Source organism: Lissotriton helveticus, chromosome 3_1, assembly GCF_964261635.1.
Source record: "Lissotriton helveticus chromosome 3_1, aLisHel1.1, whole genome shotgun sequence".
Lineage (NCBI taxonomy): Eukaryota > Metazoa > Chordata > Amphibia > Caudata > Salamandridae > Lissotriton > Lissotriton helveticus.
This window is the reverse complement of record NC_136061.1, coordinates 1,678,663,846-1,678,682,711: the sequence shown is the minus strand read 5'-3', so window position 1 is coordinate 1,678,682,711 and position 18,866 is coordinate 1,678,663,846.

Below are 18,866 nucleotides of genomic sequence, written 5' to 3'. Positions count from 1 at the left end.
CTTGCAAATTGCAAACCCTTTCGCTCACTCACTCATGACCAAAAACCACAGAGTCTATGTAATTTTTAAAGCTTTATTAAAAGTAAAACAGCTAGCTCTGTGTGTACTCTGTAAAAATTTAAATTGTGCATTATATAAAAACATTTATTAATATCAACTTCATAATATAAGATAAATGGTGAACAACTGAAAAGTGGCTAATTTCACACATTAATTCAATCAATCAATCAATCAAGGCATTTGTAGAGCGCACTACCTACCCGTAGGGTCTCAAGGCGCTTGGGGGGGGGGGGCGCTACTGCTCGAACAGCCAGGTCTTGAGCTTCTTCCTGAAGGAGAGGTGGTCTTGGGTCAGGCGCAGGTCAGCCGGGAGGGAGTTCCAGGTCTTGGCGGCCAGGTAGGAGAAGGACCTTCCTCCTGTGGTGGCTCTACGGATGCGTGGGACGGCGGCGAGGGCGTGGCTGGCAGATCGGAGGTGGCGTTTGGGAGCGTAGAAGTTGATGCGGTCGTTGAGGTAGCTTGGGCCTTGATCGTGGAGCGCTTTGTGAGCGTGGGTAAGGAGGCGGAAGGTGATTCTCTTGTTGACCGGGAGCCAGTGCAGGTCTCTTAGGTGTCCGGAGATGTGGCTGTGTCGTGGGACGTCGAGGATGAGTCTGGCTGAGGCGTTCTGGATGCGCTGGAGTTTCTTCTGGTTCTTGGCGGTGGTTCCGGCGTAGAGTGCGTTGCCGTAGTCCAGTTGGCTGGTGACGAGGGCCTGGGTGACGGTCTTCCTGGTCTCCGTGGGGATCCACCAGAAGATCTTCCGAAGCATGCGCAGGATGTTGAAGCACGACGAGGAGACGGCGTTGACTTGCCTGGTCATGGAGAGGGAGGAGTCCAGGATGAAGCCCAGGTTGCGTGCATGGTCTGTCGGTTTGGGTGCGGTGCCCAGGGCGGGAGGCCACCAGGAGTCGTCCCAGGCGGAGGGTGAAGAGCCCAGGATGAGGACCTCCGTCTTGTCTGAGTTCAGTTTGAGGCGGCTGGTCGTCATCCACTCGGCTACCTCTTTCATCCCTTCGTGCAGGTTGGCTCTGGCGGCGGCGGGGTCGTTGGTCAGGGAGAGGATCAGCTGGGTGTCGTCGGCGTAGGAGATTATGTTGAGGTTGTGTTGGCGGGCGATGGCCGCGAGGGGGCTCATGTAGACGTTGAAGAGAGTAGGGCTCAGCGAGGATCCTTGAGGGACGCCGCAGATGACTTCGGTGGCCTCTGACTTGTACGGTGGTAGGCGGACTCTCTGTGTTCTTCCGTCGAGGAAGGAGACGATCCATTCCAGTGCCTTCTCCTGGATTCCGACATTGCTGAGGCGCTGCACTAGGGTGCGGTGGCAGACCGTGTCGAAGGCCGCGGAGAGGTCTAGGAGGATGAGGGCCGCTGTTTCTCCGTTGTCCATCAGAGCTCGGATGTCGTCGGTGGCGGCGATGAGGGCGGTCTCGGTGCTGTGGTTGGCACGGAATCCGGACTGTGATGGGTCGAGGGATCCGTTCGTCTCGAGGAAGGCGGCCAGCTGTTTGTTGACGGTCTTCTAGATGACTTTGGCTGGGAACGGGAGTAGAGAGATGGGGCGGTAATTCTTGAGTTCGGTGGGGTCTGCTGTAGGTTTCTTGAGTAGAGCGCTGAGTTCGGCGTGCTTCCAGCTCTCGGGGAAGGTGGCGGTGTCGAATGAGGTGTTGATGATGTCCCGCAGGTGGGGTGCGATGACAGCGTCGGCTTTGTTGAAGACGTGGTGAGGGCAGGGGTCGGTCGGAGATCCGGAGTGGACGGAGTTCATCATGCGGACGGTGTCTTCGGTGTTGACCGGGGTCCAGGTGCGGAGGGTGGTGGTGGGTGGCGTTACTGCGGTCGTGGCGTGCGTCGGTTGGGTGCTGAAGCTGTTGTGTATGTCCGCGATCTTGTTGTGGAAGTAGGAGGCGAGGGAGTTGCAGAGGTCTTGCGATGGGGTGATGTCGTTGTTTCCGGCGTTGGGGTTGGAGAGCTCTTTCACGATGTTGAAGAGTTCCTTGCAGTTGCGTGCGTTGTTGTCCAGTCGGTTCTTGAAAGCCGTTTTCTTGGCGATGCGGATCAGTTGGTGGTGTTTCCGGGTGGCGAGCTTGAGGGTGGTCCTGTTGTCCGGCGTGGGTTCCTTTCTCCAGGTTTTCTCGAGGGCTCGGCAGTTCTTCTTGGAGCTCTTGAGTTCGTCGGTGAACCAAGGGGCTCTCTTACTGCTGGGCCTGCTGGGCGGGATCTTCAGAGGGGCGAGTTCGTCTGCGCAGTCGCTGATCCACTTCGTGAGGTTGTCGGCGGCCTGGCTGGGGTTCGCTGAGCTGGCGGGAGGGTGCTGACTCAGGGAAGCGGCGAGCTGGTCGGCTGTGATCTTGTTCCAGCTTCTTCGGGCAACCTGTTGCTGGTGGTGGTGGATCGTCGTTCTTCTGAAGGTGAAGTGGATGCATCTGTGGTCCGTCCAGAGGAGTTCTGTGGCGTGGCTGAAGGTGATGTCTTTGCTGGATGAGAAGATGGCGTCGAGTGTGTGTCCGGCGAGGTGGGTGGGGGTGGACACCAGCTGCTTGAGTCCTAGATTGGCGAGGTTGTCGAGCAGGGTGCTGGTGTTGCAGTCGTTGTTGTTCTCCAGGTGGAAGTTGAAGTCCCCCAGGAGGATGTAGTCAGCGGAGGGGAGGGCGTGCGGGCTGACGAAGTCGGCGATGTCCTCGCTGAATTGAGTGCGTGGTCCCGGAGGTCGGTAGATCAGGGTGCCTCTGAGGGTGGTCTTCGGGTCGGTGTGGATCTGGAAGTGCAGGTGTTCGGCGGAGGGTGAGGTGTTGTCGGTGCTGGTTGTGATGCGGATGGTGTTCTTGTGGATGATGGCGACGCCTCCTCCCACCTGGTTGGCGTTGCGGTCCCTCCGGGTGATCTTGTAGTCGTCTGGGATGGCGATGGCGATGTCGGGCGCTGAGGAGGCGTTCATCCAGGTCTCCGTGATGAAGGCAACGTCAGGGGCTGTGGCGTCTAGGAGGTTCCAGAGTTCGATGGCGTGTCTGTGGACGGAGCGGGTGTTGAGCAGGATGCACTTGAGGTGGCTGCTGTTGGTGTTCGGCTTGGCGGGTGCTGGTGTCGGGCAGGTCCGGATGCAGGAGAATTTGCAGGCTTGGCAGCTGAAGGGTCCGTGGGTTTGCTTCGGAGTGGCTTGGTAGCATCCTGTGAGTCGGTCGGTGTTGAGAGCGATGAGGGTGGCGGCGGTGTACGTCAGGCGGGTCGGTCGGGGGCCACGTGGGCCAGAGGTCCTGGCCCTGGGCGCGGTCCAGGCGCGGACGGGCGCAGACGGGCTTACCTTTGGGGCGCCTTCGGCGCACAATCGGCGCACCCGCTGCGCGTGACCGCTGCGCGTTCGCACGGTCGCCATATATGGCGAAGTGCGCGGGTGGGCGGAGCAGCTGGGAGGCGGGAGCGGGGAGGGAACAGAATGAAAAAAGGGGCGGGGTCAGCGGTGGTGGCGGGAAGCGGGGAGCGGGGAGGGAAGACGGAGGGCGGCGACAGGCAGGGAGAGACAGGCAAAACAGCGGGGGAAACAGCAATGCTAACAAATACCAATACAAATTAAACAGTTAAACACAGTAAAAACACCAGGGCACAGGGAGAAGAGCGCCGATCACGGACCACGCCGCTCGGAGGGGGCGTGGTCACGAGGCGGCAGTCGGGCAGCGAGGCACAGAGGAAGGAGATGCACACGCAGCAGCTGGTGGCCGTGCGGCGCGGGAGTGTCCTAGGGCTCTCTGTGGGAGAGCCCTCACCTGGTTGGAACGTAAAGTCTTGGTGGGGATGAATCGTTGACGACTCCTACTAACATTCATATGATCTTGCTCTTGCTCGTATAAGGGAAGCTTCTGTCTGTTATGAGAAAAACGGTGCGTGTTAAAAAGCAAGCATTCATCAGTTGTGCCAAAAAGTGTAGCATCACATGTTATGGCTAAGCATAAATAAAAAAAACACCCTTCTGAAGAAAGGGACATTTTTAGTTTAGACTAGAGAGTCACAAATTATTAAATTTGTTTATGTAATACTAGTAACATTTTTTCATTCCTAGACAAAATAGGGAGTGGTGTATATGGCGCCTATTTTCTAGGCGTAACACCATCGGCACAGCCAACCACCAGTGCGGAGGTGGTCACTCCAGGGGTGGATGCGGTGCCACAGCCAGCAGGAACTGCTGTGGGGGATGCCACGGTAGTGGCAGGCAGTGGTAAGCTATTATATTCCTTACTTATTGAGATTGCAGAGTGGGCTCTCTGCAGGGGTGCATATTTTGTACAGTACAAGTACATTTTACTGTTAAGAAGACTTACAAATTTACAACTAAGTTTTTGTCAACCAGGTAGAAGACAGTCACCCTTAACTTCTCATTAGCAATAGCATTAGCGGCGGGAGTTGAAGAGTAACCAATGGCCTCCTCTAAATGTGACTTCAACTCAGCTGTGAAAGTTTTATCGCGAAGCCAAGTCAGATCAGAGATAAACTTGATGGATGGGATGAAAGAAAAGGGAAAGAAGGGTGTAAGGAAGGATGAGGGAGTTAAAATTAATGACTGGCAAAGAATGATATGTGTTTTTGAATGCTGCCAGAGGTGGCTGGGAATCTGATGCATGGCCGGTTGAAGGCTGAAGCAAGGATGGGTGGAAGGAGAAAGAAAAGAGGACTGACTGGGTAGGTGAAACATAAACTGTATGTGTGCGCAATATATCCTTTGGTTCAAATTCAAATGCAAGTCAAGCACAGATGCATGGCTGGCGGTTTACAAAATAAAATAAAAAGGTTGTTTTTCAGTGAGAAAAAGTAAGGTTTTTCCAGTTGAGAGTCAGACATTAAGAAGAATGATTGACATTTACTTTGAATGGATGGATGCCTGGATGGTATCTTCCTCATAGATAGCATAGGTGTATGTAGACAGAGTAGACGGTCACTGGATGAAGAGTGTTACTTTGAAGAGCATGTAACATCGCACGTCCGTGCCAGAGTAGCAAAGCCGAGGAAAGAAGTTGTAATTTTTCAGAATACTACCATGACTAGTAACAGTAGTTTGCAAGCACAGCATATATCCGGCGATTACGGGGACCACTCACTACCTCTGTTAATAATTTTTTTACAACTTCGTCATTCATGTGTGGCCTATCGGTGTTCACTCAATCAAAAACAAAGCACCTAAAGTCACCCCATATGTAAGCAAATATCCTGTGAAGGAATAGATGATCATAATATTTATCTTCTTCATTTTCCTTTTGTATTAGTCAGGGGCAGAGCAGGGTGAAAGTTAAATTAATTGAGCAGTAGCCCTTGTAACAGAGTATGGCCAGTGCCACCTGTAATAGAAAAGTAAGAGCTACACCACCTGCATGTCCTGGACTGGTAACAGTAACGCAAGTCTGTGTCATCATGGATTGCGCCTGTTTTTCTCGGGTGCAAGTTGACTGCGCTGGCATTATGCCGGCTTCCACAAGTTTACGTACCAATGTCGCTAAACAAGAGAGAAGAAGAAGACTGGTGTACTGTCTGAGTCTAATGTAGTGAGTCCATATAGTGCTAGTAGAATTCCTGAAACTCCCACTAATGTTACAGCAGAGGCCGACGAAGTGGGAGGTTAGATAGAAACATGCCACAAATGTTATGTACTGTGCTTGCAAGTTGCTAGTGCTACTGTGACACAACTGTCTGCTGAATTATTTTGTGTTAATCTTAAATAGCATTGGTTACAGTATATTTTTCTTTCTTCATATAGATACTCCTTCTAAACTAACTAGGAAGGAGTTGGCTAGACTGGCCAAGCAACGGAAGCTGGAGGCAATTGTCGCCGAATATCGGCAGCTGGTGGCCCAGGAGGAGGAGGATGACTCGCAGTCGCAGTCAACAACATCCACGACAGCTGCATCCTCCACCGCTGCCCCTGGATCATACAGTCAGAGCAAACCTCCAGCGGTACGGAGCCGTGGTCCGGCAGCCACCCACGGCTCCCGAGTAGCAAAAACAACAGCTGACCCCCACAGTACCTGCAGGTGCAAGGCGCCTGTGCACCAATTGACCCTGCGAGTGTCCAACCTTGAGCAGGAGGTAGCGAGGCTGAAAGCCCTGCTCAAGGACCTCCGGAGAGAGCAGCGTGACCACCTGGCCAAAGGACACCGCCGGCAGAAGTAGAGAGACTGTCCGTTGCCCCTTTTTGAAAGACTTTTGGGGGGGGGGGTGGGAATTGGGCGTTGTTTTTTTTTAACTGGGGACATTGATTTTATGGACATTGGTTGGGGTTAGGGAGGGCGGTGAGTCGGGTCTTCTTGTGGGATTGTTTATTTTTGTTAGGGCTCAAATAATTATTTATTTCAACTTAAACATAGCATCCACGTTTTTTTACCTTTTTGTGGGGGAGGCAGAAGGGTTAACTATACGTTTGTTTTCCTGAAACTTAACTGGCTGGTTGATTCAAATTGTCTAATTGCCCAAATTTGTACAAAAGTGCCACTGACAGACTTTTTGAATTCAATTGTCCTACTACTTTACTAGTACTACCGTGAGATTCTCCTCTCCTCCTACTCCATTATTCTTCCTCCCCAAAAATGCTTATCTTACCTGTGATTCGTGTTTGAGAATAGGGGTAGGCACAGGGCTGGCTGCATGGCAAATGGCGATTAAGGTTGGCTATGGAATCCTGGACGGATGAAATGTCATCGTTGTGGTGGTAGTAGTAGTGGTGTTACACACTGACAGTAGCAGTATGTGAAAAAAAAGGAAATGAAACATTGAGTGGCCTGAGCGGAGCATTAGAACAGTACGATACATAGTACAGTAAACAAGAACAGAGCTATAAATTGTAGCCTAAGCAACGCTAAAGTATTCAAAATATAAGTACTAGTTGCGTGGAGTATTGCTACTACAAGAACTAGTACTGAAGATGAAGGACACAGCAGCGTAGGCATTCATCACGAGTAGGAGGAGGATGATGTTGATGATCAATCCACTTGTTGGCGCACATGAAATTCTGATTTGATTTGCAAATACTCATGGGTGTGTGTCAAGCCGAATAAGACTAAGAATATATCCTCGGATTCCTTCACCAGCCTTGAAATTGATTTTCTGTTGCTTTGACCTTATCCTCCCCAGCAAGTGTGTGGAATTATTGTTGTCATTTAGTCACACCTCAATGAAAACCACACAGCCCGGGGGAAGAGGATTAGGGTTTGAAAATTGGATGGGAATGGGGTTTTTTGGGAAAGTTTTGTGGAGAGAGGAAAAAAAACACAGCATGGACAAACAACAAATGAAGAATAACACATCTTTGGATACGAAGATATCCATAAATCTTTTAAGGGACATAAAGGAAGTGCACTGCATGCATGAAGTGTTTTTCTAAATGGATGGTTAGGTTACTGAAAAGTAGTACCTACTACAACGTACTAACTATGAAGAAACAATTTGACAGTACAGGGCTGCAGTAATTACGAAATTTCACTTGCCTATCTGCCCTCAGAGAGAAAAAACACTTATTATTACATTAAATTAGTTTTAAAAATAACAAAGAAGCTTATCAAATAGCTGTAGGGATGAATTTGAAGCAGAGAGCAAACGCAGAGTCGCACTCACAGAAGTTCACAACAATAACATTATTTAAAAGATAAGAAGTGAAGAGTATACTGTAACTGTATGTTGTAGTTGTCCTGTTCAATTTGGGAAGTTGCACGCATCCAGCCATTCCTCTTATTCGCGGTACTCCTCCATTCCATCTGACGCTCCGTCGGTCAATCTTGGTGACCAGAGACACTATCCACTGCCTGCCTGGCGGATGCGGAATTGTGGATTGCTAATGGTAAGCCTGAGTTAATGTTTTTCCCATCGCACATGGTAAAAGCTGGCCTGTAATTGTTGATGGAAAAACAGAAAGGGATATTAAAACACCACAGTAAAAAAATATAAGGTATGGTGTGTAGTGCAAAAATAACACTTTCACTTTCAGAGGCGACAGTATTACATACAAGTATCATTTCTAAAGTGCGGACTCTGAGTCTCCTTTTCAAGGATAGTAATTAGCACACAGCAGGCGAGGGCCATGCAGACGATCAAGGCAGGCACCACTGAGTGAACCAACCTGATGTAGCATACCTCTTTGACACAGACAGACAAAGCATATCTAATTTTATGCAGCAAGTCACATAGCCGTAATTTAACTTACGTGAACTGCTGTCTGCACTTTGGCATAACAACACTACACTGGCTCGACCACTCCATACCACGACTAGACAGACATGTAGTTCTGCTGTGGTTGTTTTTGACTTATTTACCTGTTTGCCACTCACGAAATAGACATAGTTCTTCCGTAAACCGACGACAATGATCCATCCATCCCAGTGAGTGACTGTAAAGAATAAAGATATTATGTAACTTTGATCATCAAGACTCATCATCATCATGGTATATTGGCAAACTCAATGTTGTTCATGCAGTCACAGTCTACACAGAGTGAGTCCAAGGACATTTTCCATATTAAAAATGCAACGTAGTGGCCCCTGCAATAAAAGTACAATTTGAATTAAACAAGGTAAAAACAGAGTAGACTTGAGTTACATTTAGTGTGTAAAAGATTAAATAATAACAGAACACATATGATTCATTTCATGCACAACAAACAGCAATTGCTTTCATCAGAGCCAGACAGTCAGTGCTGTCCACTGCATGCCATCTCATTATTCATTACCTATTCCACTTTTTATCCGCATCTTCTTGTTCTTAAAGTGAAGGCCCACAGGGCAGCCTCTTGTGTCAATTTCAGAAGTAACAGTCAGCAATCAGCATATAGTCAGTAATTCCAGTCCCACTTCTTTTGAGGGGACTCGTCTACGAAGCAACAGTTTCTTGATTCTGCGTAATCCAGCCATCTGCCTTGAGGGAAATGGATAGGGGGAGTCTGGAGGAGGAGGATAGAGGAGGATGCCTGAGTTGTGAACTTGTGAACTTCAGGAATTCAGACAGCTGCACCTTCAATAAGGAAATTAAACGAAGACAGTGCTGCTGATGGATTTGTTGTGATTAGAGTTTTGTTGTGGTAAAAGTTGCAAAACAAAGAAAGACACACAGGAATGAAAGTGAATAAGGACGAAAAAAAAGGAAGTCAGTATTTCAGGCCTAGGTGTCAGGGAAGTAGAACTCGTCCTCAAACTCTGTGAATTGAAACGGGAGCAGGTCAGCAAACAGAGAAGAACTTCCATCACCTAAGTCAGTGTCCTCTTCTTCCTGCGTGGATTCACGTATTTTGTAATCTGGTGGTATGAAGTGCTGATTTATCTTGATCATTGTTAACTTCTCCACATTTTTGGGCGAGAGGCGGGTACTTTTGGAAGTTACAATGGCACCAGCAGCACTGAAAACACATTCAGAAGACACGCTTGCGAGTGGGCAAGACAAATAATTTAGAGCCAGCTTGGTGATCAGTGGCCATTGACCCCTTTTCCCATACCAATACAGCAATGGGTTGTGATCAATGAAAACCTCTGTTGGGCTCATCCAGACAGGCCTGCACCATTCACTCAAGGTCATCCAGGGATGCTCCACTTTGCGTACCATCTGTGGCCTTTGCATCAACACTGGAACAAGCAAACCCTTGATGAGTTACCCAATCCGCTTCAGACAATATTATGGCTGGGCCTGGTGCAGGTGAGATGATGATGATACGGTTGCTGGTGTCGGTAACAGCTCTGAGGGAAAGTGACTGCCTTCGGCCACAGAAGTGGACCTTGACGCCGGATGGCCTGCTGATTCAGTAGTACTTGTGGCGCTTCCTTCAATTTCCTGCCGCTCTTTTTCGAACTGAGTGGCTGACAGAGCTAGCCAATGTTTGTACTTTGAAACATCTGCTTCATTAAAAGGAATTAATGTATTGCTGGCCAGTGCCTTTTTGTACCGTGGATCCAGAATAGTGGCACAAATATAATGTTGTTCACAATGTATTCCTTTAAGCCTTGCATTGTCAAGTAGGCGGGTCAATAAGCTCTTCGCCAACTGATATGTGTCTTGCTTGTCAGTATCATCTTTGAACGTTGAAGACACCGCCTTCAGTTGGTGCTCTAGCATGCGCAGCAATGGATAGCTTTGTCCAAAGTACAGTCCTCCCTGCTGACTTCACGCGTGAAGATCTCAAAAGGACGAAGCATGTCTCTCAAGCTTTTAACTAGGTCCCATTCCTCCACCTCTAGCCTCATGTCTTTCATAGAAGAACCCCGTGCGTTAAAGACATACTCATTGATTACCAAGCACTGCTCAAACAGACGCTCAAGCATGTAGAAGGTTAAGTTCCAATGTGTTGCCACCTCCTGGATGAGTCCTCTGACTGGCACTCTACGGACACGTTGCATGATCCTCAGCTGCTTCCCGGTCTTAAAAAATGGCTGAAATGTGTGCAGATTCTTCGGCAGGTGGTCATTAACATGCTGACTTTGTTTTCTTTTTTCAAGAAATCTTGAACAACAATGTTAATACTGTGCGCCAAACACGGCACTCTGAAATAGCCACAATCATTCATGGCCCTAACTATATTACTGCCATTATCCGTGGAAACATAACCAATCATGCGCTTTCTTGGATGCAGCCATTTAAAGACCTTACTGTTAAACTCCTCCAAAACGTTTACTGCAGTATGAGATTTATCCATGGCAAATATGGCTACTGTTGCATGTTTCCGACTAGCTTGAAAAATTGTGGCACTGTCAACACCTGCATATATCTTGTCTCTAACCCCCGCAAAACAGACCCAGTGTGTAGTGATGCACATGTAATCAATGGCTTGGCAACTGGTCCACATGTCTGTTGTCAGGTGGATAGTGTGAACAGCACTCTTCTGCAAAGCTGCCCCAATCACCTCCAGCACATCTTGATGTAGTGCTGGAACCGCAACTCTGCTAAAATAGGACCGGCTAGGAACCTTCGATTTAGGGCAGACTGTTGCCTCAAATTCTAGAAAACCCATCCCTTCCATGAAAGAAAAAGGGAAAAGGTCCAGCGCTAACATTTTAGCCAGCATTACATTATAAATACGTGCCGTTGGGTGGTTGCGTTCAAATGGCACCTCCGACCAAAACATGCTTTTAATGGTGGTCTGGACCGTCATATGTGATGAGGAAGATCCAGACCTCTTCAACCCAGTTAGGCTCATTGATGTACTTTTTCGCATTGGTGTCTCTACCAGACTACTGTGCCTCCTTGATGTTGCTGGGGTAGAGGAGGGTGTGGTCGCTACCACTGCAGTGCTGCTGCCTGGGGTACTGTGTGTACCAGAAAAAATGTCTCTCAGTTGTTCACCTCCCCCCTGCACGATCGGCTCCTCCTCGTCACCAGATGCAATATCAATGTCTACATTTGGATTTGTACTTTTGGCTTTCCGGATGTTACTTAGGTGTGCCTCCCACTGGATAATGTGGTGTTTTTTGAGATGACCTATCTGGCCTCAGGTACCATAGTTGGTACCAAGCTTACCCCGACTATCTACTTGTTTACAAATCGAACAAATGACTAGGTTTTCCGCCTTTTTGCTAATACTAAAGAAGTCCCAAACTAGGGACTGGAGATTTCTGGTGGTGGTGGAGGTGCTACTTTTAATGCCAGATGAACTGGAGGATGAGTGTGGCTGAATTTGACTATGTTGTACACTTACAGCACCACTACTTGAGGTAATGGAGGTTGAGCTGGATGGAGGTCCCTGCCGGCCTTTCTGACGAGAAAATATGGAAGCTGTAGGTCGTGTTGGTGTGTTGGTGGTGGTACCCGTGCCACGGCGCCCACATCCTGCACAGCAGCATTTCGGGATAGGGTAAAAATGTCTGTCTGCTGCATGTCGACATGTGGAGTGACGACTGTGATGACTGGGTCGTCATCGTCAGACTGTTCATCAGCAGCAGAATACACCACTTCTACTTCTTGTTCGTCGTCACCCATAAGTGAGAGCCTTGCGGGAACCTTCCTTTTGGCTACCTTTGTCGGCTCATGGCGTACCTCCCTCTCAGACTGCATTGGTGGGTTCCAATCAAGATCTAGATCATCAGAAGGAAGGGGGCTTGAAGAAGAACTTGTACTAGCCCTTCTTGACCTTTTTCTTGCTGGGGATTTGGAAGACAATGGATCATCAGGAGGAGTGGCTTGCTCGGATGATACCTCCGCTTGAATCTCGATTTCCTGATGTGCCCTTACTTCTGGAGGAACAGGCATTGTGGGCAGTTGTGCCTCTCCATGCGCCTCTACTTGCACCACTCCTTGCGCCACTCCTTGCGTCACTCCTTTCGCCACTCCTTGTTCCACTCCTTGCGCCTCTCCTAGTGCCACTCCTTGCGACTCCCCTTGCGCCTCTCCTTGAGCCTCTCCTTGCACCTCTCCTTGTTGTATCTGTGGTTGTTGTTGCGGCTGTGGTTGAACACTCGTCAGATGAGTTACACCCTGCGTTGAATAGATGCTACTTTGCGATGAGTGAACGCCAACATCACTGGTCGATGGTGAAAGAGAAATTAGAGAGGCTGACTTCGCGGCACTCATGGACTTGGGCCTAACTTGGCGTGGTGGCACTGAGACCAATGAAGCGGAGGTGCTGCTCCCTGCTTGGTCCCCGGCGGACACCGCTGCTGTAGGTGTTGTTTTTTTTCTCCCCAAAAAAGTGTCTGTCGGTACACCAGTCTCCTTGGTAAGTGGCGCCACTTGCTTCTTCTGCTCCTTCTTACTGGCAGTGGCACTGACAACTTTCTTGGTGGACGAGCTACGGCCCCCTTTCTTCGGACACATCTTCTTCAGATGTCAGAACAGCAGGACGCAGTTGCACAAGTTGCAGAGTTGTCTCTGGCCAACACACGTGACGTCACGTGATGTTGTGCTTACACCACAGCAGGACTTCTTCCTGGTACTACAACAAGTGATGAAGATGAGGATGATTCCTGGTTGTCAGTCTTTGTGCACATAAAGCAAAGGAAGCCAGAGGAACATCAGTTAAATAAATGTTGCATATGTCGTGCTTCAATTAATATTTGCAACTAGGCATTTATTATTATTAACACAACACACCCAAAAACGGAAAGACCCAAAATAAAAATTGCAATTCTAATCCAAAATGGATTTTTAAATTAATAGAAGAGAGAGAGACCACACAGAGAGAGAGAAATACACACAAAAATCACCCCAATCCAATGGCATCCATGCCCTAAATGATGTTTAAAATCAAGAGAATACACAAAAAGACTTGGCCCATGCACCACTGACTACCCCTGGGCATAATGGATGAAAGCAAGGCAGACTATGGCACAAAGCACACTGCCTGGCTTCAAAATGGCCCCTAGACTCCCACCCACATGGCCAGGCCCTGGACCAGGCCTCCAAATGGCCCCCACCCACCCTGGTCCAGGGGCCTGGCCATGTGGGTGGGGGCCATTTGAAGGCCTGGTCCAGGGCCTGGCCATGTGGGTGGGAGTCTAGGGGCCATTTTGAAGCCAGGCAGTGTGCTTTGTGCCATGGGCCTGCAACCAGTCTGCCTTGCTTTCATCCATTATGCCCAGGGGTAGTCAGTGGTGCATGGGCCAAGTCTTTCTGTGTAACTGAAACACCCAAAAAATCGAAATACTCACAAAAATCACCCCAATCCAATGGCATCCATGCCCTAAATGATGTTTAAAATCAAGAGAACACACAGAAAGACTTGGCCCATACACCACTGACTACCCCTGAGCATACTGGATGAAAGCAAGGCAGACTGGGTGCAGGCCTATGGCACAAAGCACACTGCCTGGCTTCAAAATGGCCCATAGACCCCCAACACCATGGCCATCCCATGGACCAGGCCTCCAAATGGCCCCCACCCACATGGCCAGGCCCCTGGACCAGGCCCCAACAACACCCAAAAAATCAAACTCCACACAAAAAGTAACCCCAATCCATAATGGATGAAAGCAAGGCAGACTGGGTGCAGGCCTATAGCACAAAGCACACTGCCTGGCTTCAAAATGGCCCCTAGACCCCCACCCACATGGCCAGGCCATGAACCAGGCCTCAAAATGCCCCCCACCCACATGGCCAGGCCCCTGGACCAGGCCCCAACAGCACCCACAACATCAAAATCCACACAAACAATAACCCCAATCCATTGGCCTCCATGCCCTAAATGATGTTTAAAATCAAAAGAACACACAGAAATGCTTGGCCCATGCACCACTGCCTACCCCTGGGCATAATGGATGAAAGAAAGGCAGACTGGGTGCAGGCCTATGCTATAAATCACACTGCCTGGCTTCAAAATGGCCCCTAGACCCCCACCCACATGACCAGGCCCTGGACCAGGCCCCAACAACATTCAAAGAATAGAAATACACACAAAACATCACCCCAATCCAATGGCATCCATTCCCTAAATGATGTTTAAATTCAAGAGACCCCACAGAAAGACATGGCCCATGCACCACTGATTACCCCTGGGCCTACTGGCTAGTGTGGCTTTAACACGCACCCCAGAATTACAAACAACATCCACATAGATATAATAACAGTGAGCTATTAAATTCCATGTCATCCATGCCGTAAATGATATTTAAGTTCAACAAAACTCACAGAAACAGTTGTGTCATGCACCCATGACTAACTCTGGGCCTACTAGATACTGTGGCTACCCACAATATATTTTAATTATTTTTTTTAAAGTTGTGAAAAGTTTATAAATTGTAGTTGCAGCAACTGCAATGCCCCAAACAAACAACACCAACTTACTTGTAAAATCTCAACTCCAAAAGTGATCCAAACAAAAAGTCCTCAAATACAGATATCCAGCAGCAGCCCCAAAGAGTAACCCTTCAGCTCCAGATCCAAATGAAAAGTGACCAGGACATGGACAAAGCACTGGGAGGAGCCTGCTGGACAGGAACAGGAAGTTGGAGACTCTGGGGCACTTCTTTCCTCCCAAACCCCCAAAAATGCACTCCTTGAACAAAAAAGTGCAGCCAAATGTCAATCTGAGGAGGTATTCTGATGCATATCATCAATTCATCAAATTCAGAAGGTTTATGCTGCCAGGGATAGATTTCTTGTGCATAATTGCAATTTTTGCTATTTCGGGAAAGCGAGAAGTTCAAATCTCGCTGGGGAAGTTAGCTGCGCGGCGCATCTACGTGTTCGCAATTGTTTACTCTCGCGATGCGTGATTGCGGGTCCTTATGACGTATTCGTGTTCTGAGCGTCTCGCAGTGCAAGATGCCGGGACGCTATGACGTACTCACTGTTGAAAAGTCTTGCGCGATCACGCAATGATGTACTCGCGGTCGAAAAGTCTTGCGCGATCATGCAGCAAGATCGAAAATGGCGCCGCGCACGCAAACCGGGAAGAAAACAACTCGGCGAACTCAGAATCACGGTAAGTCAACGCCGCGCGCGAGATTGTATTTTTGAAGCGTGATTCGCCGACTGCGAAATTGCTAAAAATTCGCAAATTCCACGAGCGGAACGGATTTTCAGCCCATACTTAATTTACTTGTAAGACGGATACTTATAACTTGTTCAGAGCTCCCTTCAATTTGCAACACAAAAATGGTGGCACACGATTCAGGTCCAAAAACACTAGCACAGTACCACACGTTGCCTCTACTGACACGCAATTCACACCTAACAGACTACAAACCTCGAAAGACCGGCCACAACAGGAAGAAACGTGGGCGAAGTGCCACTCGGCAGGAGTACCTCTGTCTGTACAAAACAAAAACATGCGAGGAGCCCCGGCTGCCTATTGGCCAATGGTTTGATAATGTTTTCCTGTCCACTCTTCCACATCTTTGCTTAAGAGAAGCCACGCACGTGACATAATCCAGCAGGAGCGAGAGGCATGACAAGCACTCATCAGCTGCACTTCCAGGTCAGCACTGCTTGTAAAGACTGCATGCTCGTCTCTGCTCACTCCCACAGCAATACTCCAAGAGAGTGAACTTGAGAGAAAAGGTGGGGAATGCAGCCACCAGTAGCTACTTGCAGGCTTTGGTTTTTAAAGGACACACACAAAAGCCAATCCAAAGCGTGGGAGGGGTCAGACCTTGCAAAGTACATACAAGGGATTGCCTAACAGAGCAAGCGCTGTTTAGGCTGGACCTTAAAATGTGTTAGAATTGTTCGAGATTTTGCACCCAATTACTCTCTACTTCTATGTTCATGCTAAAATGCATTACAATAAGACACCACCCCCAGGTTACCCAATTGTGTAGGGCATTGATTTAGTATTAGAACACCTTTAACAGTTATGTGATTTCTTTCTCTGCCCGTTAGTACAGGAAACACCTACATATTTTTTTTTATAACAAACTTTATAGAATTTTCACTGTCAAGAACATGCTCCAGGAGCTGTGTTATGCATATATGACAAGGCATAATATTGGCATACGTATTGTAAATGGCACTTTTATATATTGATAGCATGAACCAAAAAAAAGAAAGAGAAGAAAACTAGCTGTGAAAGCAAAAGGAAAGGAATAAAGTCTTGATATTATGAACTTGTCTCTGGATGCTGTCTCTGCGATCATCCTCCTCATCAACTCAATAGAGGTGCATGCAAATGTTACGCTATATATGAGGCAAAACCCCTGGGTCCGACAATGGGGGCTGTGAGGTCGGTGGCATTAGGACAAGTCCCCTGAAGTCTGCCTAAAGTTGCCATATGCGTGTGTGTCTTTGGGGGCATCCCCGAGCCCTAAAGACTGCCTCCTCCAACCCCATGCAAAAGTCTAACCCCCACTTCCAAACCCCTAACAGGGAACAGGAGTGTGCTTTCCAGGCGTGGGCTATATCCAACTTAGACAGGGTCAGACCTGGAAACAGTAAGTGATGCATATATCTGTTGCCTCCTGTGTCTTCCATGATGTGTAGTAATACAAGTGGTGGTGTACTGTGTATTGTCCACCCCAGCAGCTCCGTCAAACATATATGAACACCTCTCCAGAACCTGTCCAGCACCAGATATGCCCACACAATGAGGATAAAAATGGGTTCTTCCACCTCACAGCGTAGACATGATGGGAAAGCAATGAGACCCACCCAGTAAAGCTGCACCAGGGTAAAGTATGCCCTGTGTAGGTATTTTAGCTGTATCAGGTGCAGGCGCATAGAGATGGTAGCCGACCGGGGGGATTCAAGGGCCTCCCTCAAGTCCTCTTTGTCGATGGGACCTATATTGAGAAGGAGGCATAGAGTGCTCTTCCTGAAGGTCTGAAAAGGATTTTAGAGTAAGACCCCGAAGAACGTCTCCCAATGTAGAGATCCCCATCCGGTCCCAAGCCTGGAAACCTTTTAAATATTTGAAGTGTGGAAGCATTTGATTGCACAACAGCAGGCGTCACCTGTAAGCCGCTTCTGCCAGCCAATACGGCAACGAGACTGATGCCATAACGCCAGTACTACATTGGTAGCTGGGGGGGTGGGAGGTGCAGATATTGACACGGCCGTATAGATATTTGTAAAGCGACAAATCCCCTAAAAACCATCTGTCTAGCATATATGCTGGTTCGTTTCTCAGGCAATACCACCAATTGTTAAGCACTTATAAATGAGATGCCACAAAGTATGCATGTATATCGGCGGCTGCAATGTCTTCACAATGCAGAGAAAGCATGTGCGAAGTGCCAGTCGGACCACCTCCCCTCCAATGAACCTGTTCAGCATAGAGTTAATCTGTCTAAACCAAGGATGCAGGATGGGAAAGGGGGGATTCTGTAATTGATAGAAGAGCCTGGGAAGGGAGAAATCTTGAGAATAGCGCCGAATGGCCATGTAGAGAAAGGGGGGCAAACCCGCCCGGGACTTTGTCTCCGTTTTAACCTTCGCAAGAACCCCATTGATGTAGCGTGCCGGGATATCTCCTGTCTTTCAGTTATGAAAACTCCTAAGTATTTTAGTTCATCCCTGGTCTGGGTGAGGTCCACAGCCCATCTATAATCGCATGAGAATCCATGAACTGCCCATATTGTAGATTTAATTATGTTCATGAAGAGCCCCGAGGTCTGACTGAATAATTGCATAATTTGGAGGATTCAGGGACCAGACCTAGAGGTATCCGTCATGAAGAAAAAAACATTGTTGGCATACAGGGACAATTAGTCACACAACCCCTCTGAACACTCAGAGCATCACACCTGGGCGTCTGTACAAATCCAGCCCGCTAATGGTTCGATGGCTAGGGAGAATAGCAATGGGGAGAGTGGGCACCCCTGTCTGGTGCCCCCGGCTAATCGGAAAAGATGCAGATACCCTGCCAGCTATACGCAGTGATGTAGTCAGCCCCTGTTATAGCATACATATGTATGAAATTAATTTTGGACCAAAGTTTAGATGGTCCAAGAGAATGAAAAGGTATGTCCAGCTGACAGAATCAAAAGCTCGATCTATGTCAGCACGTAAAAGGGCCGCGGGATGGTGAAGACAGTCAACAGCAGTGATGTGAACTCGGTAGATATTATTTTGAGTGGCGCGCCGCGGCAGAAATCCTGCCTGGCTCGGAGGTTAGGAAGATGAACCAATAGTCTAGCGGCAAGCGCCTTGGCCAAAAGCTTTGCCTCCACATTTAAAAGAGAAATTGGCCTATACTAGGCATAGAGTCCCGGGGGACACCTCGGTTTCTGGAACACAAAAATTTCTGCATGTGTGCAGTCTGAACTGCTTCATGTATAGCTGTGGGGTAATGCAGACCCAGCAGGGCCATATAGGCTTTACAGAATTCATTACACGTATGTAGAACAACCAGTGTGGTGTTCAGTACTTCTAAAGTCAGGGGGGCCTCCAATGACTTCCTCGCTTTCTCGGCGAGAGCCCTTCGGGGAAGGTCATTGAAAAATGTC